Genomic DNA, 25,473 nt, shown 5'->3' with positions numbered 1-25,473 from the left:
CCACAAAATAAAATTAAATAAGACCGGTTTCAATGTAAATACTTCATCTTCTGGTTTTTATTTTCATATTTTACCGTGCCTATACACCTGATCAAGAACCGTCGCGTTGTTCTAAATAAAAAGCATGTTGAAATATTAATGTGCATTGTGTTTATAAAAACTTTTTACGAATTTCCTCACAAATTTTTACTCATATTTTGTTAATATTCCAGAATATAAACTCAAGGAAAAGAACAATATATATGTCATTTTTTAACTTTATTCCCAATGCGGACATTTCAAATCGATCCTTACCTAATAACTTTTTCTCTGCTTCGGAAGTGTTCTATTTAGATAATGCGATATTCTTTAGAAGTAATTATTGACTGCCATGGCAAATAACCCTAATGAATGCGGTACCACCACTTAAACACCTTGAAAGCTTCTTTAGAGCTAGAATTATTCCAAACCCTCCCTTAATCATTCATTTGAATTTCAAGCGCGTGGAAGAAAACTTTGAAGCCAAGCAAACCTATTGATGGGTATCGATTGGGCACCACTACTCGCAGGAGGTGGTGGTAATGCGAATCCCCAGGGGTTGCGGGGTAAACAGGGGGTGGGGGGCCTCAACCCCGCCTCCTCCAGAATATGCGGTGGCAGCGACGGCACCTTGAGTTATTCCTTCTCATACGTATGCAATCGGTATTCTTCGGAAGCGAGGGCGAAGGGCAAATCCAACATTTATAAGTGCCGAGAGGCTTTTGAATAATGCAATAATTAGAGGGGTTGTGTGTGTGTGTGTGTGTGTGTATGTGTTAGTGCGGGGGTGGGGGTTTGGGGGGGGGGGGGGAAGAGTGACTCCATTCTTTTATTGCGCGGGTGCTACTCAAGTTATTAAAGACGACGATCCGCAGAGGAAAACATTGAGGTTGATGGCATGTCCCCTTCCCTTGTCCTTTTAATCCCTGCTGCGGTTTGATTTTCAAGGTAAATCCACCCCCCCCCCCACCTCCTCCTCTTCTCTCTCCCCCACCCCGCCGTATCCAATCTGCAAGTCAATTCCTCCCCTCTCCCTCGGCTCTCGATTTGAGGGGGCGGGTTTCAATGGCCCTTAAGCAAAGTGGCCCCCGCCCTTCCCCACAACCCTCCACCTCTTCAGTCGACTTTAGCACCAACTCATCATATTGAAATGAATGGAATTTTTTCTTCTCCAACTTATTGCAGGGCTCTGTGTGCGTGTATGTGTGTGCATCTACGCATGTTTGTAGATTTTAATGGAAAGGAATTGAAGCCCTATGGTATTTTTAGTTCATTCTTTAAGATGCGGAGATGAAAAGAATTTATTCGATTTAATTAATCGATTTTGGTGACGATACATAAGCATCTTGTTGGAGTAAAAATAACCTCATTTAATTGCTTCGAGAAATTTATGCCTTATCGCACAAAAAAAGACGGAGGAGTATACTACCTACGTAAGCAATCATTTTTAACCAATTAGATTTCTGCGTAGTTTATTAATTTCCAAGTTTTTTTTTTTTATATTCTCAGTGCATGCATGAAAAAGTGGTAAAACTCGTTGATTTACTGTGGTAAAATTAAAGAAAACAATATAAGAGTCTATGAAATTCTATGAAAACAAAGATTTTCTGTGAATATTTATAAATATTTTAGAGGAACCAAGTCAATCTCAAAGACCACTGTGAAGAGTTTTTGAGGATTTATTTTTCCTCTACGGACGGAATATTATCATAAATATTAGGCAAATAGTATCACATTAGCCTACAACTTTGAAAGAGACTTTGGTGGCATCTAGTGCATGCATTTAAATAGTACGATTGATATAGAGTAAAGTTGTAAACCATGAAAAATTAATCAAGAGGATTTTTATATTTTTCTCGTAAATAATAATCTGTTCTTCGTTAGAATGTGTATACCACTCCATTTAACTCCATGAATTAGACCATCGCAAAGATGACTTGAATAAGAATCATAGGAAGAAAATAGAAGTGTATTGAAAGTAAGGTTTTCATATTACAAATAATATATTATCTGCCCCGAAAATAGATATAGTCAGTTGGCCATCATTTTGCTTATTTGTTGGCGTTAACCACAATTGATTTGTGTCTCATAGCGAACAGTAAAATTTACGTGGAGACCGTCGAAAAAGCTGCGGAAATAAGTGCAACGTGTCAGCAGGAAAAAACTCGAGGCCAAATACCTGCATCTCCTTCTCAAACAGATAACATTTATTCTGAGCAACATCGTAACCGTAGTACCCCTACCTTAAGTTCATTGCCTCAGAAAACCTGTCAACGTACGTACAGGGAGGATATTATACGAGGCTGTCCCTAATGGATTCGCAAAAAATGTTTCCTATACGCAGTAAGGGTCTCGCAATGCATACTAGGGGGTGGAACTCCACAGGAGGCGCAGGGGGTGAAGGAGGCCGAATAGAACGAAGGTCGGCACATGAGGGACTAAAGAAGCCATGAACCGGGGATCTGCAAAAAAATTCGCGTTCTTTCGAAAACCTAAATTTGGAGATAAAGTGGCTTGGGACGCGGTTAAAAGTTGTGCTACATTGAAAAAAATGTAATATTATCTCGCGGGTTGACCGTTGTAGCACGATTTGGAGCCGTTTAGAAGGGCAAAAGAGTAGATTGGAGTAGATTTTATTGACCTGCGGTCAGCCCTTTCCCCTTGTTAAGAGTCTTTCATTCGTCTAAGTGTTCATTTTAGTAATGAGGCATCAAAAATGTAGCAAATTTGATTTACGACGAGAATTTAGCGTTGCTGGAAGATTGGGGCATAACCTTCCTTCTGGAGAAATAAATACTAAGTGAAAGTTTATGAGACCAAGCATATTAGATACGCAAAGCTTTGGAAAGGAAAGTAATAATGATTTCCGTAATGCATTGGAATTCATTTACACATTCACCAAATTTAAAAGTGAGAGAGAATTAATATTATGATGCTAAATTGAACAAATGTAAAAAATGAAATATCGATTATAGAACACATCTAAGACAGTGCAAAGACAGAAATCGTCATCGTTACTGAAAGTGAGCTCAAAGGAGATAATGTCGAGAGCAAGACTACTTAAAATGGGTCACCATCTACGGAAAAGACTGACCTAATATGCGGAGGACCATTTATTGGAGTAAACTCTCTAGTTAGTGGTTCTCGCTATAATTTTGACGATAATGGTATAGAAATTTTTCTGGTTATCCGTCAAGAATTATAATCACAGAATCAATGCAACAATTTCAGAGTGTAAAAATCATTCGCCTTGCCTGGGATTCGAACTTAGATCCCTCAATATCCGGTCGAGTGCTTTAGCCACTTAAGCTACCGAGGCGTCCTCTGAAACTCTGAAATTTTGGGGCTTTTAAAGGAACAAGATGTTGTGACGAAATACCGTGCATACAATGTCACATGCATTCGTAGTCGTGCGCGACGCGCCACAGTCCACGAGGTTAAAGCCAATTTTAAACACTTATGGTGTTTATACTTTGACAAATTCCAAAGAAACTGCGGGAGATGCCGCAACAGTAACTTTTAACGGAGGCATCCGCTAAAAATTTCAGAGTTTAAGAGGACGCCCCGGTAGCTTAAGTGGGTAAAGCACTCGACCGGATATTGAGGGATCTGGGTTCCAATCCCAGTCAAGGCGAATGATTTTTACACTCTAAAATTGTTGCATGTTACACTCTAAAACTGTTAAAAGTTACTGTTGCGGCATCTCCCGCAGTTTCTTTGGAATAATCACAGAAGCTCATTAATATGTTAATTTTCGAGACATTCTTACTCCAACATACAGGGTCTGTACAATAAGTACTGGGACTGGTTTCAAAAATCAAAATGTATTGCAGTTATCATTACAATTACTTAATAATCTTGAAAATACATTCCTCCTGCATCGATACGCTTGTAGTTCGGCGTCTTCCACTCGACACAAGCCCGCTGGAAGTTGGTTTCCGGAGTAATGTTAAGAGCCTTTGTCGTCACCTCTTGAACTGCCTCGATGGAGTTGAACGGATATCCTTTGAGCTACATTTTTATTCGCGGAAACAAGAAAAAGTCAGGTGGAGCCAGGTCGGGGCTGTAGGGGGGGGGGGTGAGGCGACGTTTCTACGCCAAATTTCGTCAGCAGCTGTCGCAAAACAATCGCGACAGTTTTCGTTCCTCGCTGAAGACTTTCGGAGTGCTCATCTTCCACGAGCTCCTGGCCTTCGTTAAACATTTTGCGCCACTCATTGACTCTTGTGCGGCTTAAGGCATCATCCTTATAAGCCTGTTTGATGAGTTCAAGGGTCTCCGACGCGGATTTCCCGAGTTTAAGGTAAAACTTCACAGCGTAGCGTTGCTCGACGGTGCGCTCCATGCTGGCGAGACGACACCACAAACAATCACACGTCACAAAAATCCACCTCCTGTCTCAACGCATGCCCGGAAGCGACTGAACTTAAGTTTGCCTGAGTGGTGGGGGACCCCTCCACCGAGTCGATCGGTCGGTCCCCCATCCACCGCTCCGTTGAGGCTACAGTGAACCAGTCAAGATACTTATTGTAGAGGTTTACTCTCAAAGCTAACATATAAAATATTTCACTTTTCTCTAAGAATAGCGACTCGGAGTCAAGGTGGGCTTTCATCTACTGAGAATTAAAAGGAAGAAATTTATTGTGTAAGAAAACATAAAACATCCACCATACCAAAACCCCTCAATATATCGGACTTATCCTATTATTTTTTCAATATGCAAATCGCCGACACGCGGCAATAGCAAACTTGACATTATTGCGACAAATACCCTAAGGATTAATATTACATTATTACACGGGGGCCGACCCGGGTGGCGGCTGGGTAACGTCCTCGTCTGCCATTCCAAGGGTCGCGGGTTCGATTCCCGCCTGGGTGAGTTTCCCTCCATCTAGGGCTTGGGTGTTTGTAAATGTGACCATTGTTACCGTTGTTAATAGTTCGATGAAAAGGCCAAAATGTGCTGTTTTCGAACTTATATTGAATAAATAAATAAATAAAATAAAATAAATACATGTGTGGCCAATATGAGAGTATCTAAGGTCACAGAGCTATATTAGTATAAATGGAAACTAAGTTCGTCATTATTAACAAGGAAACGCGTAACGTTTACCCATTCAGTTACGTGAATTTTAACGAGCTTCTCCTGAAGTCAATATTCAAACTTCAAATGTTCAGTTTAGAAACTCACAGCGATGACACTGAGCAAATTTGGAAAAAGTACTTTAATATCACACGTAACGAAATTTTGTATTATTCCGCCCACTCCTACGCAATAACAGCGAACCGTGGTCGCACAACAAGGAAATGGACTGATGCAAGGAAGCAATTAATATGCAGTAAAATTTGAAACAGCTCCAAAAGTGAGCGCCCAAACCAAATGTTAAATTCAGAAGTAAAACTGGTTGAGTATGGATTAGTTGATAAAATTATTATGCACACCTGTAAAAGCATTACGTACCTTAATAAGACAAATGTTCCGATTTCTAAGAAAATAACCAAACACCATACCCGTAGGTCTTACTTCAGGGAAACACAGGGGAAATATTCAAATGCACATTCTGTAAATTTAAAAAAATCATACCCTTACAGATGGTATAAAAAAAGGTGAACTGAAATTGAAATCCAGAAATTAATATCATTAGCAGCACAAAAAGAGTAATGAGAATCATGACATTAATTGAATCGAATGATGCAAAATTTTATTGCGTGAGTTGACAAAAGGAAAAGTAGAAAAAGATGACCGGTAAAGCAGCCGAATGAAATGAGGCAGGATACACTGATTAAGTTTTGCTCCTGAGGAAAAGGAACTTTTGAATTGCTCTTTTTAATGTTGTTGGGGATGGAGAGTTTTTTTATGTCATCATGGAGAGAGTTCCACAGACGGCATGCGGTAACATGAAAAGATTTGTGATAGATTTCCGTACAATGGTGTGTGATAAGCAGTTTATTGGGACACCTAGTATTCCTGTTTGGATTGAGCTAATGGGAAGGGAATTTTTGTATTAAAATTTGGGTGTGCGGTTTGAAAATATCCTGTTGAGAATCGTAAGAATATGTAAATTCTTGCGACCATGTAGCTTTAACCAGGATATTCTTGTACATGAGTCAGAAATATGATCCAATTTTCTAAGATTACCTATGGACCGCACCCAGGCATTATGGGACTTCGTGAGTTAGGTTTCCAGTTCGCCTGAATGATCTTGATATACCACATCACAGTAATTGAAATGGAGCATGAGAAGAAAGGATACAAGGAGGGTCTTCAAGAAAGGGGTAGCCAAGTGCTTTAACCTTTTCATGAACGCAGGGATGAGTTTCTTTTCCGCAGATAACAATTGCATGATTAGTCCAAGATAACGTTTCATTAATGGTTACGCCTAAATTATTTACTGTCTTTAGGCATGCTATGATAGACTCTTGTGACGTTAGTGGTGGAAGTTTATCAATACCAATTTTACAATATAAGTTATGGTATCCGATTGTAATAAACTGATTTTGATAGGGTTTATTTTCAGTAAAAAAATACTAGGTGGACAAAAGAATTGATTTATACAATTTAAGAGCTGATAAACGACAACAATGGCCCAAAAAAGAATAAAAGACAGATTAATAAAATATAAAACAGAAGTTCCGGAAGAATGCCGAAATAAAATATTTAAGAAACTTGCAGGAGCCATCACACCGCATTTAAAAGTTTTCTAAGGGTCGATAGAATAAGGTTAATACCTGATGACTTGAATCTTGGTCATATAACCCCTCTAAGCGTATTTCTAGAAAGCTTTCGCCATGGTCTCCATCGAAATATGTGGGTAGACACTTAAATATTATAGCACAACTAAAAGCGCGACGAATTGCCCTGGGGACTTTTTATTTCATTACAAAAAAAGTCAGTCTTCTGGTGCTACATTACCTGAAATACCGAACCTTCCCCGAAAGAAGCCTGCTAAACTGGAGGCAATTTGTGAATTTTGGCGTGAGGTCAAATTAAATAGCATTCATCTCCATTGTATATTACGTAAAAAACTCTAATAAAATTGTGGACTAAGTGAGGCAATGTAGAAATAAGATAACTCAGTCAATTTTTCTTCTGATATAAGGGTGTATAACTACAATATTTATAAATGAGCCAGTTAGTAAATGTTAAGAGTAGACTGTTTCAAAGCAATAAAAATTAATTTGTTTTGATAAGTGTATGCATTTATAATTAAATTTGAACCAGCTGATAGTGCCTTAGTTTGAATAACAAGGCCTAAGAAAATTTTAATCCTATATATTTACCTTACTCTGGGTAAAAAAAGGACATATTATGGGAAATATATCCTTTAAATATGTGTGCACAGGTATTGAAAAATATGTCCGAAAGGCATCTTACGTAGCTCCTCCCATTATAAAACTAATAGATTAAAAAAGCTGGCGCAGCGATACAAAAATTGCTTAGTAGTAATAAAAACAATTCAAAAAACATAATTTTTTTGGGCAAATGGGTCTAATTTAAAAAATAACCTTCTTACAAAGACATATTACATTTTTAAACAGCAGTTAATTGCTGTAAATATATTAACTTAAAAATTGTATACCTTTTGCACCAATAGGTCAGTTCATCAATATAATTTTCCCGGCGAGATGAAAACTATATACTCTAAATACTTTGCAATCCTATATTGTGAACATAGACCGTGATAATTAGCATTTTTCTACGAACTGTTTCTTGCGTTTATTAACCACCTCAATGACTTCAGGATATTACAACACTTTCTATGAGAATAGATTGTAAGTGATTCCCAACCGATATATCCTGCAACCTTGAAACAAAGGCAAACAAAACTTCAGTTAAGTGTAAAAATATTAACGCATTAAAAATATTAGAATATAAAATATTTACATCTTCTCGCGCTTCCGAAATAGGACAAATTTTTTTTTATTTGTCCCCTTCGAGAGTGTCAAAGCAATGTCTATCATTTCAAAACTTGATATTTTATTCAGCCACAAAATTTGAAATCCATTAGCGAATTTTGTAAAACCGAAGTGAATGTACTGAAAAGTTACCGCCAGCCCAAAGTTTCCTTTCCTCCATGGAATTCGGGTTGACTCCAAGCGGCGTCTCTGGGAATGACGGAAGGAGAAAGGCAGTTCGGTTTCACCGCTGGAAAACACGAGCCAGGCAATAATTTCCATGATATGATTGCTTAGGCTTTGGCTTGCTTCACCTACTCAGAAAACAACGTGGTGCTTCAAGGATAAGATAAATTTATGCATTTTCTCTTTCTTAATTTGTTTCAAGGAAAAGAATGAAAAAATATTAGCCGAGAAAATAACTTTCACCCAATTAATATGTATGGGAAAGTACAGATTTATGCTTTAGAATAGGGTTTTAGACAAAATTGGCGCATAATTATAACTATTAAATAGAGTATCGTTTCATAATGTGACACTTGATCATAGCTAAAAAACGGCAAATCGTATTAATTTATGTAAAAAAATAATTGAAATTGCAAATACTTTAGCGGGTGGTCAAAATGTAAATGATTCACCTGATAAAAAGGTAAATCGTATTTAGAATATTTGTGCATTAATAACTTCAATTTTAAAATTAATAATTTTCTAGAAGGAAAAAATAAAAAACCCTTCGGGCCTTGCCTATACGGCTCATTTCTATACTCATCAGGGGGGGCGATGAGTAAAGATACCTTCTGTGGTGAGCCTTCTTTTATTTATGGTAGAAGAACCTTTGCTCTCAAGAAATAACTTACTTGGATACCGATCGCAGGATAAGGGTTTTTCATTCGAAACGGCTGCAGAGTTTTTGAGTCAGCAGGCGACTGGTTTGTCATTTTCTTACACAGGACATCCAAAGGCGAATCTGTCTTCTTACCCCTTAAGAAAACCTTCGAATAGGTCTCTCACTCGAACTTGAATTGCAAAACAAATATATTAATATATCAGCTAAAAGGTGAACATCTCGTATAGTGACCCCTAGTCTGACCATCAAAAAGTTGTCAGCGACGGTTTGAGTACATTAGAGGCAGACGTAATTTCATAAATAACGCAGAGAATTGCATAGGTCATCTTCTTTTCTCGATAAACACAAATGAACTAAGTTCCCTCATTAGCAACATTTTATATTATTTGCCAACAATGTAAGGAAATACAGGATGCCAGGCTAAATATAGTATATGAAGGCAAGGAGAAATATGGACACTAGCACTTACTGTTGGCAATATTTAATGTATCTAAAAGTATACAAGAAGGCTGTTGTTAAGGTATAAAAGAAAATATAAACAAGAGGTAAATTATAATATATATGGAAACGAGAGAGGCATTTCAGAACAGTCTTTGTATAGATGTTACAGTGACATCCAACTTTCCATCTGGTACGCAGCTCAGACTATTTGGGTGAGCATTAAGAAGATTAATTTCTATTAGAGCTCATGCTAGGTAATTAAATGAAAAAGAGGGAAGTGTTACTTCACTGTAGTTAGGGCACTTAAGGTAAATACGCCAAATATTTAGAATCCATGGGATAAAACTTAAATTAAATAACTAGATAAGTTTCACACAAAATCCGCTTAGTTGTCCAATACGAAAGGCGAGTAAGCGTCAACAGTATGCTGAAGGATTTTTGCAAGGGGATCATTGGATCTTGAATAGAGCAGGAAATCTTAGACTATAGGTGAGATCAGGCAATTATTTAACTTTTACTAATTTTTATTCCTACTTCACGTTAACGACATTGACTCTGTAGTCACCAGTAAGATAAGTTTATTTTACGATGATGCAGTGGTTTACCGTGATATCCGAGATCCTGAGGACACAGCAGCATTTTCAGGTGATATTAATGCTAGAAAACGCTGATGAGACACTTGGATTAATTAGAATTAAACTTCAAAAAGTTCGAAGTCATAAATATTTAGAAAAAGAGCAATTCCCTTCCGAACGTCTACTGCATTGGGAACAACGAAATGGAATCTGTAGACTCAAGTTAATACCTTGGCGTTACACTCACTCACGATCTTTCCTGGGTGAAACACATCCGGGGAATAAGTGGATAAGCTAACAAAAAATTAGGATTTATTGGGAGAGTATTGGGGAAATGTTAGTAAAATATTAAGATAAATATTATATGTCGCTGGATGGATTTGGTGATTTAGAATATGTTGCAAGTATATGTGATTGATTGTGAAATAGGTTCGCGCGTAGCGCCCTTGAAAAGGAGCTAGATTTGTAAAATATTGTTATGATAAACTGAGGAACGTATCCAAAATGTTAGAGCAGCAAGGCTGGGAATCACCCACTGAGCGAAGGTTAAATTACAGATTGAAGCTCATGTATAAATTGGAAATGCGTCTCTAAAGCAGTAATGTTGGAAATGTATTATTGCTCCCAATGTACTACGGTAGGAGAGATCATGTGAATAAAATTAGAGAGATCAAGTGTAGAGCAGATAGATTTTAGATGTCATTTTTTCCACGAACGATAAGGGATCAGATAACATCGTCCGACCACGATAGGGTTCAGGTAGAGATAGAGGGTTCAGTATTGACTACGGCAAATCAAGTTAAATATTTGGGGGTTGTTCTAACACCACGCCTTTCATGGGGAGCACATATCAGGACAATATGCGGATCAGCTTTAAAGAAACTTGGCTTCATAAAACGGGTGGTGGGGAAATGTAATGAAAAAGTTAAAGAGAGGTGTTATTTTGCTCTAGTTAGACCTCATTTGGAATATGCCGCAAGTATTTGGGATCCGTGGGAGAAAATTTGGCAAAAAGAATTAGATAAAGTCCAGAGAAAATCCGCTAGATTTGTTAAAAATTGTTATGATAAAAACACAAGTGTGACAGGTCTCTTAGGGGATTTAGGCTGGGAACCACTTGAAGTGCGGAGAGAACAAGCGAGGCTTAGACTTTTAGAAAGGTTCAGAACAAACGAGTTTAAATATGACACTGAAGGAATTATAATGGCCCCACACTACTTAGGTAGATCAGACCACAAAGATAAACTAAGGGAGATAGATTCCAAGACAGATAGGTACAAATACTCATTCTTTCCCCGAACAATCAGTAATCATAATAGCAAGAAACCGAAGTCACTTTAGAAATATTAAAAACTTTGAATTTACAAGTCGGAACAAAATTAAACACTATAGAGATGTTAGGTATACTTTCAGGTGCATGTGTATGTTAGTTGGTAGTTTGAGTGTTTGCATGTGTGTGGGGTGTAAGTGTTCATGCATGAATGTATGCCATGTTTTTTTTTTTTTATATATGATTTTGTCGTTATTGCATGCGATTTTTTTTTTATTATTTTTCTTTTCTAAATTATGGGTGGTGTCCTAGCACCCCCCGCCACACGCCCTTGCGGCGGCTTGCGGGGTATTGAGTAGATGTAGATGTAGATGTAGGGTCATATTCGGGTAAAAATACTCTCGTGTGTATTCGCCCCCTACCACACACCCTAGTGGTGGCTTGCAGGGCACATAAATAAAAAAATGAACTAAACTTTCGAAAACGAACAGAGTACCTGAGTTGGCAAAGAAGAAACAATTGAGATGACAAATTATACTGATGGATTCCACGATAGAGACAGAACAAGAGAATTTTTTAGTTTTTGTAAGAGTAACATAAGATCAGAATAGCTATACTCAACCACATGATAGAAAGAAAAAGTAATTTTCATGTTTTGTTCCAAGTACCCAGGTATGCTGTCATTATTTAAAGTAAGCTTAGCTTTTTGTCCTTCTTGTCCCTAAAGACTTCTCTCTCGTACATAAGAATAGGCCAGTTTGATATCGTTGTGCATGGACTTGTTGTTATCATGGCCTAGAATTTTTTACATTATTTTACTTAAATATTTCAAGTAAATTTGTGAAAAACATAATTTGTGGACTACATTTTCATCTTAGCGGTGGTTTGCAGGTTTTCATGTGTATTTATGTAGTTGTAATTTTTTCGCATTACGCTTTTTACCTTTTGAACGAAAACATATATGTGCATGCATTCCTGGTGCTCTATAAGCCTCTGACACATATCTTTTTAGTGTCTTTCTGGTTACTGTGTGAATGTAGAATGGACTAACCACCCTTTCCGCCTGAACCACCACATCTCTTTCTCTGAAATACTATCCTTGCCATTTCTTGCAGCTTGCCCCCTTCACCACGAGGTTCTCCGTTTTCCTCTTAACCTCAGCGACCCACACAAACCCCCGCCACAACGGACTACAAAGTTCTGAATGCCTCCACGCTTGGGAAACTGAACCTGCAGTTTAATGTAAACGCCTTTCCTGCTCCCAAAAATAAACTACCCGAAAATTGTCACCGGTGTCGTTTATTTTTTCCGCAATCCACTCTGACATACAAATTTAAATTTTGACCCAATCTTCCCACTGTCCTCTCCTGTTAATGTTCCCATCACCCAATTTCATTCACTATCTCGACATGAGAAAAAAAGCAACCCCTTAAAATCATCCTGTAGAAATATTTAATTTCTCCAATTTAATCTCTCCTTCAATAAAATGTCAGAGAAATTATTTCTTCAATCCCTTTTTACACTAATTGTTTCCCTTATTCCAAATAATACGTTTTCACCGAGCTATCTATCATCAAACTTAGTTATTCAATCTTTTACTGACTTTGTAAGGCTTGTAGTATTTAAAGCAATCGATGTTTATTCGCCTTCCTAATGGATGGTTGAGCAACTGAGGGCTTCTTCCCCACCAATATTGATATCCTCTCCTGTCAAAATACTAAAACCTCTCACCTCTACTTGTTACCAATAACTCACCCACCAAATAATTATGGGTGTCCTATTGTTTTGAGTGTTAATGTCCAAATAGAACGAATCCTTGGAATGACATTACTATAAAGCGAGCCCAAAATTCAAGTTTTACCCTCCTTCATCAAAAAACCCTTCCTCCAGTATCAATTGCCTTATATACCGATAAACACGCACAGCCTGAGGGCCACTAATGGCGTAACAAAAATATAGAGTGATAGATTGAGGATAGAAAATATGCCCAGTTATTTGCCTATTCCCAATTTTTACAGTCAGGGCAATATTCTAGTGTATACCATCAGCGGATCTGATTGTGGGTCAAAATTTAAAGGGTGCTTTCTGAGAGTAATGCAATTATTTTTTTAAAGTAATCTATTGTACAGATTTGCACACACTTAAAATTCTTAAAGGTACTGTCCTTGGGCCTCTGCACATTATTCCAGCGACTCTGCCATAACTGGAACGCGTCCTGGAAGGAGACTTCGGGGACCTCTCGCAAGGTTTTCGTCACGGCTGATTGGATCTCTTCTATGGACGAAAAACGGGTTCCTTTCAGGGCTGCCTTAATCAGAGGGAACAAAAAGAAGTCTGTTAGAGGGGCTTCAGGACCATGGGGGGGGGGAAGCAGTGTTGGCACCTGGCGTTTGGCCAGGAACTCGCGGAATCGTAGCGCGTTGTGGCAAGGCGCTGTGTTAAACAAAACCAAGGACAATATTGACATTAATGATAGAAGTGGTATTTACAAACTCCAATGTGGTGACTGTGAAATTTGTTATGTTGGCCAGACTGGACGGTCGTTCAGAGTAAGAGCAGAGGAACACAGAAGACATCTACGAAACGGTGAGTTAAACAGATCCCATTTCGCCAAACACCTATGGAAAAGTGACCACAGGAGCGATTTTGTCCCAGAGATACTTCACCTCGAGAAAAAGGGAAGAAGAATGGATTGTCTGGAGGAGCTGGAGATTAGGAAGCATCAAAAGGAAGGAAAAATTGCCAACGAGAATATATTTGTGAGCAATTCCCCCCTTTTGGATATTTCTCTGACCACAATACATGACGCCCCAACCCCCGCTGTGAAAGGCATACCTAACCAAGCTTCCACTTAGCCTACATCCACCCCACCCCTCCCTTTGAGTCACCCACGCCCAGTACCACGCTCCCTCTCACTCCGCCCCCCCCCTTTTACCACCGCCCCCCCCCCCTCACCCTCCTCTCCCCCCCCTCAAATAACTATATATTCTGGAACTCACTGATTCTATGTACCTGATGATGTCGCCTATGCGACGAAACCGGTCGACTTGTAAAATAAAGTGTGGAAAAAAGTACCATCTCTCTTTTGATTTATTAGAATGGATTTCCACAAAGTGAAGCCTGAAACCATCGAGTTTATAATGTACTACAGTTACTGCATGTACAATAATGTTCTACATCATCTTCAGGTGAAAATGAAGTAGTTGGTCATGCCACTGCCATGTAGTAAATAAAAATCTAGTGGAAAAGTGTCCTCATTTGTTCATTATTATGTTCAAATTCCATTATATTACATCTAAATCTACATCTACATAATGCCCCGCAAACCAGCGGAAGGGTGTTTGGAGGGGGTTGGTAAGTCACCAGCCTTGAATTCAAAATCCAAATCATGACACCTCTACACAAATATTGGTTTGATCAAGCACTGGAAAATAGTGTCCCCAATTAGAGACTCTTTGGGGGTAGAGTGTTTCGTGGTGCATTTTCATGTGGTAGTGATGTTTCAATTTCTTGCTTGTTGTGTCCTGGCTTCCGTGTTGTAGGATGTCTTTCGTGCTGCATCATGGGGTGCAGTTTTTTAGTTGTTTTGCGGTATATGTGTTTGCATGAGTATTGGATGAAGGGATTTTTGCATGAGTGTGTGCGCTGCTGTGGGTGTAATTTTCCGTGTTGTTTTTTTTGCATGTGGTATTTTTCTTTTTTACGGTTGGTGACCTAACACCCCCCGCCACACGCCCTTGCGGCGGCTTGCGGGGTATTATGTAGATGTAGTTGTAGATGTAGTGTAAAACACGTAATGAGGTATTTGAATGGGATAATATTCAATAACAGAATGCATACATTGAAATCATGAAGGAGTATTAAAAAGATGCTTTGAACTTGCATTGAAGCAAACTTTGCCGGCTTTCGATAACACATAAAATATACACTAATAATGCTAATTATCTCCTTCAGGCAGGTGATCTTATCTATTTAGACCTCTAATTTGAAATCCCATCAATGCTACATCCCCCTGATTTTACGTGTGTGTTCTGATCTGATCTGATCTGGGGGGTTGTTCTAAAGCCACGCCTTTCATGGGGAGCACATATCAGGGCAATATGCGGATCAGCTTTAAAGAAACTTGGCTTCATAAAACGGGTGGTGGGGAAATGTAATGAAAAAGTTAAAGAGAGGTGTTATTTTGCTCTAGTTAGACCTCATTTGGAATATGCCGCAAGTATTTGGGATCCGTGGGAGAAAATTTGGCAAAAAGAATTAGATAAAGTCCAGAGAAAATCCGGTAGATTCGTTAACAATTGTTATGATAAAAACACAAGTGTGACAGGTCTCTTAGGGGATTTAGGCTGGGAACCACTTGAAGTGCGGAGAGAACAAGCTAGGCTTAGACTTTTAGAAAGGTTCAGAACAAACGAGTTTAACTATGACACTGAAGGAATTATAATGGCCCCACACTACTTAGGTAGATCAGACCACAAAGATAAACTAAGGGAGATAGATTCTAAGACAGATAGGTACAAATACTCATTCTTTCCCCGAACAATCAGAAATCATAATAGCAAGAAACCGAAGTCACTTTAGAAATATTAAAAACGTTGAATTAACAAGTCGGAGCAAAGTTAAACAGTGCAAAGCTTTTAGGTATACTTTCAGGTGCATGTGTATGTTAGTTGTTAGTTTTATTGTGTTTGCATGTGTGTGGGGTGTAAGTGTTCATGCATGAATGTATGCCATGTTTTTTTTATAAATGATTTTGTGGTTATTGCATGCGGTTTTTTTTTCCTTCTTTTTCTTTTCTAAATTACGGGTGGTGTCCTAGCACCCCCCGCCACACGCCCTTGCGGCGGCTTGCGGGGTATTAAGTAGATGTAGATGTAGATCTATAATAGTTAGTCTGGGCTTTTAGTATGTCTATATATAAGTTTGTCTTTCCAGAAATTATACCCGATTAGGCATGATGTATCCATCATCATATTCACTCACAAGGGTTCTATTAAAAAAATTAATTAATAAAAATTCGATCTGCATTTTTTTATAGATTTATTCTACTTATTTTTTTGTACATACTCTATATGATTAATGTAGCATTAGAGTCTGAGGGTAGTCCCAAATTGGGATTCTCCAATTTTTTCGGAAATAAATATATAAATACTTTTTCAATGAATGATACATTAATTTGAACATGAATCTTTCTCTCATTTTTACATAATTTTTATTTCTGTCAATTAATTTTTCTAGGTATTGGGTTGATTTTTGTATGCCCGATTCATACCGATTGGCAGCCTCGTCAAAGAGGAAGCGTTGGACCCCATCCTCCACCTCGCCATCGTGTTGCCGGAGCGCCTTCCGAACAAATGTTCTTTAAACTTGGGAAACAATAGGTTGTCACTTGGTGTGTATAGAGTCGATGATGATACATCCAATTTGTTGCAGGAGGGCTATGGTTTTCACGGGCGAAGTGTGGACGAGAATGTCGCGGGCCTACGCCTTTGCTCAACAATCCACTCCCCCATTTTTGAATCACCGGTCAGACTTGTTTAAGAGGATCTCCCTATAATTATAAGCGTCTACTGTGGTCAAAGGAGCCATACATTTGACCAATAATACCCCTTTTGAAGCACAAAACGCAAGTGACCATGATTTTTCCAGCTGAATGTGTTTGTTTGAATTTTCGCGGCTTGGACAAAGAGGAATATCGCCATTGTCGTAATTACTGTTTGGTCCCAGGTGTGAAATGGAACTCCCAGTTTCGTCACCGTTAGCAAGGGCCGACGACTGGGTGAAAATGAGGTCCAACGCTTCTGTAACGACACGGCAAAGAGCTGGTATGACATGACCGCACAAAAATTGCCCCAGCGCCTACAAAGGTGCTTCACCGTAATGACAATTTTGATTAAGGAAAGAAAAATGTTCAAGTAATGAAATAATGTTTTTATTGTTGCTCATTTTAAAATTTTATTGAAAAAAAACTTTGTTTTATTCTCAAAAAATATAATTTTTGGTATTATCTTCGAATTTTGAACACAATCCAATCGCTTTTACATTACGTTGTTCAAATCAACGTAGGCTTTAAATTTTACAAGCTAAAAACTCCAAGTAGTAAAGTCCTCAGATGATCATTTTGTAAATGTAATTATTTCACGCTGGAGTGGGGCGAGTTGAATTTTTGAGGGATTGCTACTGGTGTCGTTGTTATGGACGGAAATGAACGACTAAAGAGATGGGAAAGTAATTCGGTTTCTCAATTTTAGATGAATAATGTTACATCTACATCTACATCTACATAATACCCCGCAAGCCGCCGCAAGGGCGTGTGGCGGGGGGTGTTAGGTCACCAACCGTAAAAACGAAAAATACCACATGCAAAAAACAACACGGAAAATTACACCCCAGCAGCGCACACACTCATGCAAAACTCCCTCCATCCAATACTCATGCAAACACATACACCGCAAAACAACAAAAAACTGCACCCCAGGATACAGCACGAAAGCCATCCTAAAACACGCAAGCCAGGACACAACAAGCAAGAATGTGAAACATCACTACCACATGAAAATGCACCACAAAACACTCAACCCCCCAAAGAGACAGTAAAAGGAAGGGAATTCGACCCAACGTTGCAGGTAGCAGGAATTTCCCCCCGCCGGGAGGGAAGAGGGACTGAAAGGGAAACTTAAAAACAGATGAACAGAACACGAATGATATCATGCGGAAAGAATGGGTTATTATAACAAAACACATAAGGTTAGTGGAGGAGCATGCATTTAAGTAGAACTAATTATTTTTTAGACACTGAGGGTGGCAAGTGGAATTTTTACTATCTATAATCCTACAGTTGCTATCCCGTATTGTCCGTGGGAAGAAGGAGTCCTTGAGTCGGCTAGTCCTGGCATCTATTTCCCGAATTTTATATGCATGATCCAAGCGACCAATGTATGTAGGAGTACGAATAATCTGCGAGACCTCGGTGCTGAAACATGCGGATCTGAATTTATTTAATAATTTCAGTCTTGCATTGAATCGTCTCTCTTCTAATGATTCCCACCCCAAATCCATGAGCATTTCGGTAACGCTTTGCGTTTTATCGTAGGAATTTTTTACAAAACGGGCTGCCCGGCGTTGAACCTTCTCAATTTCCCGAATGAGACCTTTTTCACTCGGGTCCCACACGCTGCATGCGTATTCTAAATGAGGCCTTACAAGAGCGTGGTAACAGCGTTCCTTGACCTTTGAGTCACTTTTGCCGACAATGCGTCTAATGAATCCCAATTTTTTATTTGCTTGACCGCAGACTTTACGTATGTGAGTCCCCCAAGTTAAGTCTTTAGTGAATGTGACACCTAGGTATTTTACCGTATCAACTACTGCTAGGTCACCTCCAGCTAATTTGTAAGCAAATCCCGTTGATCTTTTAAAGAAATTTACCACTGAACATTTATTATAATTTAGAGTCAATCCCCAGTTAGAACACCATTTAGTAATGCAATCTAAATCCTGCGCTAGAATAAAACGATCCTCATCCCCAGATATCTCCCGATAGATCACCGTGTCATCCGCAAACATCCTAATGTTACTTTTCACTTCGCGGTTCAAATCGTTAACAAAAATCAAGAAAAGTAACGGCCCGATCACACTTCCCTGAGGTACCCCCGACGTGACTCGAACGCTGTCGGAACTAGCGCCATCAAGGACTACCCTCTGTTCCCGCTCTGAAAGAAAATCTTTAACCCAACTTATAGCGCCCTTGTTTATACCCGCGACCTTTAATTTATGAATGAGTTTACCATGTGGGACCTTATCAAATGCCTTTTGAAAATCTAAGAAGATGGCATCCACTTGCCTACCTCTCTCACCAGATACAAGTAAATCATGTGTAAATAATCCTAATTGGGTTTCGCAGGAGCGGGTTTTCCTGAATCCGTGTTGATTGTCACTTAAAAAGTTAATGTTGTCAAGGTGTATCATTATTGAACTGACAATTATGTGCTCTAATATTTTACAACAGATAGAAGTGAGAGATATAGGTCTGTAATTACTGGGATCCTCCCTGTCACCACTTTTAAAAATAGGCGTTATTTGCGCGGTTTTCCAAATCTTAGGTACTTTGCACTCTGTGAGGGATTTGTTAAATATAAATTCAAGGTACGGGGCAATGTTTGGAGCTAAATGTTTTATCACCCTAGCTGGTATATTTTCGGGACCCGGGGATTTGTTGGGTTTAATCTCATTAAGTAATTTTAGAATTCCTTGTTGGTCCACTGTTATTTTTTCCATGGGTGGAGTATGTATTGTTTCTTGGAGATATGCGGTGGCAACATCATTCGAGAAAACGCTTTGGAAGAATGAATTTAAGATGTTAGCTTTAACCTCGCTGTCTGTATGAATTACATTGCTACAATCCCTTAAGCAAGCCACGGTTTGTTTACTCCCATTTACTTCCCTAACATATGACCAGAAAGCTTTGGGGTCAGTGTCCAAGTGCTCGCAAAGTACTTTGCGTTTAAATTCCAGTAAGGCGCTACGTAATTGTTTTTTGGTTTCAATTTTAGAGGATCTATATGTGTCCCATAATTGTGTATTCTCAGGAGATGATGTGTTCACGCCTGCCCTCTTTACCCTAGAGTGTAGCATTCTCTGCTTTCGAAGGGCTTTTCTAACGTCTTTATTGTACCACCTGGGGTCGCGATTTGCTTTAACGTATTTTATAGGTATGAAATCTACGATTCCTTTTTGCATGATATTGACAAATTCTGTCCAAGTTTCTTCCACGTTGGCATGACTTAAGCGGGTTTTGAACTCGGGTAGTGAAGAGTTTAATTGATTGGCAAAAGATTCAAAGTCTGCTTTATGGTAATTATAAATTTTTCTTGATACACTATCAGTTGATACACTAATAATACGTTCCGGCGTGTTTGTAAGAAATAGATCCAATATGTTTTTTCCACGGGTGGGCATGCGTACTGCTTGATGGAGGGAGTTTCTTTGAACCAATTTTATCATGGAATTGCAAGATTCGCGATCGCGGGTCCCAGATTTAACGATATTGCTGTCCCAATCTATACCAGGGAGGTTAAAGTCGCCACCAATTATGTTTATGCTGTTATTATATTTACGTGTAAACTTGTGAATTTGATCGTTGAGGGTGTGAAGTGTTTTCAAATCTGAGTCTGGAGGTCTGTAGAAACAGCATAAATTTATGTTGGGTTGATTGGTCCGTAGTAAGGTGCACCAAACACTTTCTATGTTATTATTTTCAAATGAAACTTGCCTGCTTTCAAAATGACTTTTAACTGCCACGAAAACCCCTCCTCCGGGTCTTGTATCTCTATCGTGTCGGTAAACTTTGAAATCTATTGGGAAAATTTCTTGGTCATTAATATCATTGCACAGCCAACTCTCTGTGCCTAATACTATATCAGCGGAATGAGTTTGGATTATGTGTTCTAGATCCGCTGATTTGTTCTTGAGGCTTCTGTTAATGTTAATAGCATGGGCCACGGTATTCCAGAGGTAGAGCGTTATACTACTGACCAGAGGGCACAGGTTCGATTCCCGGGCAAGCCTCTTTGGGCACCTGCAGCTCCACCCAAGCTATGTGATTTTTCGGGTACCAGATCTTCCTGGGAAACCATAAACGGTACAGGGAAAGGAACTGGCCCCCCTTCCCCGATGTGTGAATTTCACACGCCGTCGAGCTTAGTACTGGGTGAACTCTACCCTCACCTACCAAATAGACCTGCGGGTAGATTAATGTGTTTACAGTTATTTTTATAACAGGAGACGATTCTGCCGGCCTAGCCCAGACAACAAAATTTCACCCTTTTTGGACAAATATGCTTACATCGACGGATACTAAAAATTAACTGTAAACGTAAATTGAGTAATTCCTGCACATTTTTACGAAATTTAATTAGGGAATCCCTCATGACAATCAAAATGGGATAAATCAAACATCATAATTGGAAGTTTATCGAGCAGGTGATGGTAAAATTCTATTCATAGTTTTGAGTTGTGGTATTCTTCTAATGCTTTTGAGAAGAGCCATGCGTGTGGGTTTTAATCATTACCATACCAATTCCAAGCCGAATTAGAGTAATGGAATGGCAACTGATCAATTTTTATTTTAAGAGATGGTATTTAGAGTACTATACGGACCAGTCTAACATTTCCAATAATAACTGGTGACGTTTTAGAGTTCGTTCTGAATTAAGGATAAGCATTGAGGAGGGGAATCACATCATTGCAATAACACACACGGAATTGAAGAGCCTCCTCTAAGCACAAGAAGTTAGCACTCTTTCCTCCTCTCCTCTTGCTCCTTCCAAAGGTGATTCGCCACGGGCCCGGTCCCCCGGTGCGCCTTCCCTCTCCCCTCCCCGCTCCTTCCCCCTTCATTCCCCTTTCCCCGTTTCTTTCGCCCCGCCAACCTGTTGCTGTGACGCGGGCTCGTGGGGGGAGGGGAGGGTGAGGGGGGCTAGCTGCTGGGATTCGTGGGGGCGAGGTCTTCACTCTGCAGCGTGGGGGGCGGGGGCCCCTATCGAGGTCCCAGCCGCAGCGGCAGGGCCGCCGCCAGGGGTGGCGTTGGCTCGGCTGGTGTTTAAAACCGGTGGCGCTCGAAAAGTCGATTGAGAAAGCGGAGAGGGAGCTGGAAGGAGAGTGAGGGGTGCGGGGGAGGAGGGTAATAAAATATTGTGCTGAGGGATTTTTTCCTCCCTCCCTCACATCTCCTTACATCCCCCCCACCCCCAATCCAAACCCCTCGATATTCCATTTCGGCGATATCAGCTGGTTGGTCTCCTTTTAGAGCTTCATAGGAAACCAGCGCCTTTATCATATTCTCGAAGGCATCATGTAATCTCGCTTCGAAAATAGAGAGCATTACCATAATATTTGAGTTATAAAGTGAATGGGCGTATCGTAATGTGCGCCAGTTTAACAAGCAGTGTAGAGCCGAAGAAAAAATCGGGATGCGGCTAACTGCAGCAGTGAACGCTCGGTTTCCTCGGAATGGAAATGGCTCCTTTTTAACATCAAGCTTCCTTTTCGTATCCACATAATATGCATGAGGCGAGCCGGCGAGCTTTAAATCGAAGGGGAAAAGTATTCAGAATGAGAAGTTTCACCTGCTCTGCTGTTTACCGCACGAAGATTTGAAGTAAAAGGTGTATGTCACATTTAATGGTGTTGACAACGGAATTTTTGTCCAGTATCAACTGAGTGGAGCTCTAAATTGAAATGTTTGAGAAATCCAGAAATAAAGAAAGAGAAATAAAAAAAGCACTTTTTATTTCTCTTTGTAAGAAACTGACATGTCTCGCCGTCAATGAAATCATTGAAATCTTTACCCTTTGGTCAAATCAATTGAAATTAATTGCTGCCCATTCGATTGTGCACCTATTCACTACGGCTTTTCAGGAATTGGACGGATTGGAAGGGTACAGAGATGTACAAGGGTTTTCCGAGCCACTAGCAATGAAGTGCGGCCTTGTCTCAGCATCAAAATTCAGTGATTTTGACTCATCTAGCAGATAAAGTCCTGCAAGCACTCTTGCAAATAACGCCTATATTTGCTATATTTATTTATGTCTATCTAGAGCTATATTTCCTATATCCTGTTTTAACTCTTAAATTCAGACTTCTTTCTGAAGGGTTCCTGGCTCTCGATGCATGTTGAAGATGAAGAAAAGAACTGTTCGTAGCACTTTTCCACTTGATTAAGATGAAGATGAAGAAGCCTGATCAATGTGATATAACAGGTCTCCATTATAATTCCATTGATTAAATTCAGATTAAGAAATAGATGTAGATGTAGATTAAGATAATCACCCACTAGAATTTTCATGAATCTTGGTTTTATTTCTGAAAATGCAGCTCAGTTTATGTCCGCTTAATATCCAATATTTATTTCATAAAAACAATCTAGTGATTAGTTATTTTGTACTATTTCATGTTTCACCCGAACGGAAAATATTTTATATTTTTTATAAAATATGTTTGCACAGTATTTTACGCAAAATGTTTTGAATTTCAATTTTCGATAAATATTTTAACTCATGCAGTTGATCTTCGATGAAAATTGATACCCCTTCGCATATGTTAATGTATTATTGAGTCTACTTACATTGACTTTCGCTGAAAATTAAACACACTGAGACAAAGAGGCGAAAAACAATGCGTTCAACGGTTGGAAGGATGGCACTGCAGAAACCCTTGAGCCTAGTACACGGGGATTCCTGAATTTAGTGAAATATTTTAGGGTTAGATGCAATTACAAGCATCTACTTCTATTCAATTTTCACAAGTTTGCGTGAACCAATCGTTAGAATAACAGAGGAACCTTTGTTATTTTCTATGAATGATTATCAGTGGAAAGCCATTTAAAATCGAGGTAATATGCAAAAGCGTTTTACTTCCTTCCCCGAATTGTTGGTATGGGAATCATTAGAAGAAAGACGATAGGGGTGAATAACTAAATTAATTAAGATTCGCATTTAGATAATATAAACATTAATAATATTTTATCATATATGAATATATATACACTATCATCATCCCTATATATATGGGGATGAGGATCGTTTAGTTTTATCACAGGATCTAGATAGCATTACTAAGTGGTATTCAACAATGGGGATGTCATTAAATCTTAATAAAAGTCCGGTGGTATATTTCTTTAAAATATCAACGGTATTTGTTTTAAAAGTAGCTGAATTTTACCTAGAATTTGTTGATACGTTACAATAACTTACGACCATCTACATCTACATCTACATAATACCTCGCAAGCCGCCACAAGGGCGTGTGGCGGGACCTAACATGAAGCACCCATATACATCAAATCTGCGGGCAAGCAAATAAAAAATTGGGATTTATTAGACGCATTGTTCGCAGGAGTGACTGAAAGGTAAAGGAAAGTTGTTACCATGCTCTCGTGAGATCTAATCTAGAATATGCATGTAGTGTATGGGATCCGAGTGAAAAAGGCCTCATTCGGGAAAGTGAAAAGATTCAACGCCGGGCTGCCCGTTTTGTTCAAATCTCTTACGATAAAACGAAAAGCGTCACTGCTATGCTTCTGGAGTTGGGGTGGGAACCATCGTAAGAAGTACGATTCAATGCCAGATTGAACTTACTAAATAAATTCTAAGCCACATCTTTCAGCGCTGAGGTAACGCAAATTATTCGCACTCCAACATATATTGGTCGTTTGGATAATGAATATAGAATTTGGGTAATAGATGCCAGAATTAGCAGTTTCAAGGACTCCATCTTCCCATAGAGAATACGGGATAGTAATTGCAAGGTTATAGATCGCAAAAATCCCGCATGCCATCCACAGCATCTAGGGAATAATTATTTTTACTCAAATGTATGCACCTTCGCTAATCTAGTGTCTTTTGCTGTTAAAACCCTTCCCGCATTACCGTGGAAGAATGCAGTACACATTACAATATTGCTTGCCCTGCTTTGTTTGTTTTCAAGTTTCTCTCAAGTCCCTCGTCTCTCTCTGTGGGGGGCACGCCTCCGCTGTCTGCCTGCTGCGGTGTGTCACATTCCCTACTTCTGTCTTTGTGGGCGGCGGCTATACTCGTAAGTTGCACGTCCATTTCATAGTAGAGTTTCCCCTTCTTACTTTTCAAGTCTAATTTTCATGTTATTCGGTAGATTTCTGCTAAATTTGCATTTAAATGTGTGTTTGGGTCGATGGTTTATGTATTTGCATGCGTGTGGGTTAAGAAGGTTTTCGTATGAATGTTTACGCCTCTGTGCATGTGGATTCGCAAAAATGTGTTGGCTTTGCATGCGGTTATATTTTCTTTAACGGGTGGTGACCTAACACCGTCGCAAAACGCCCTTGTGGGGTATTATGTGGATGTAGATAAGCATCAAGTAAATGACGAAATGTTCCCAAACTTTCGAAGAATACTGGAGAAAATTGCTAAAAAAAATTTTAATGCCAACGTACGCTGATATAGTTCTGGCTTTCCCATTTAGACAATTGGCAGTTTTCACTTAAAATAATTAATGAATGAGGCCTCATTCATTTTAAAGGGAAAGTGTTTATTTCATGGAAAGGAATTATTACAAGTTTTTTAGGGTAGTGTTTTCAAGCTACGGCAGATAAATGGAGATGTAATGTTATTTCAAACTACGGGCATATTTTATTGCCAGCTTTAAACTACTTGAGCATCAAGTTTCAAGCACTAATCAAAGAATAAGACACGAGCCCAACACAAAGAGAGGAAAATGTTCCGCTTAAAGCCTGTAGCTAAAACATAACGGAGGGATTCTCCCATTAAAGAAGGTTTCCTGAGCCATATTCATGGAAGTTAATGCAGTCCCTAATCACCCGTGAGGAAAATTTCATCTTTTTTACCATTTAACATCTAGAATTAATCTCTTTTGTCTTTATTTTATGAAAT

Source organism: Hetaerina americana, unplaced genomic scaffold (assembly GCF_022747635.1).
Source record: "Hetaerina americana unplaced genomic scaffold, ioHetAmer1.1.p SCAF_2, whole genome shotgun sequence".
Taxonomy (NCBI): Eukaryota; Metazoa; Arthropoda; class Insecta; order Odonata; family Calopterygidae; genus Hetaerina; species Hetaerina americana.
This window is presented reverse-complemented; position numbering follows the sequence as displayed.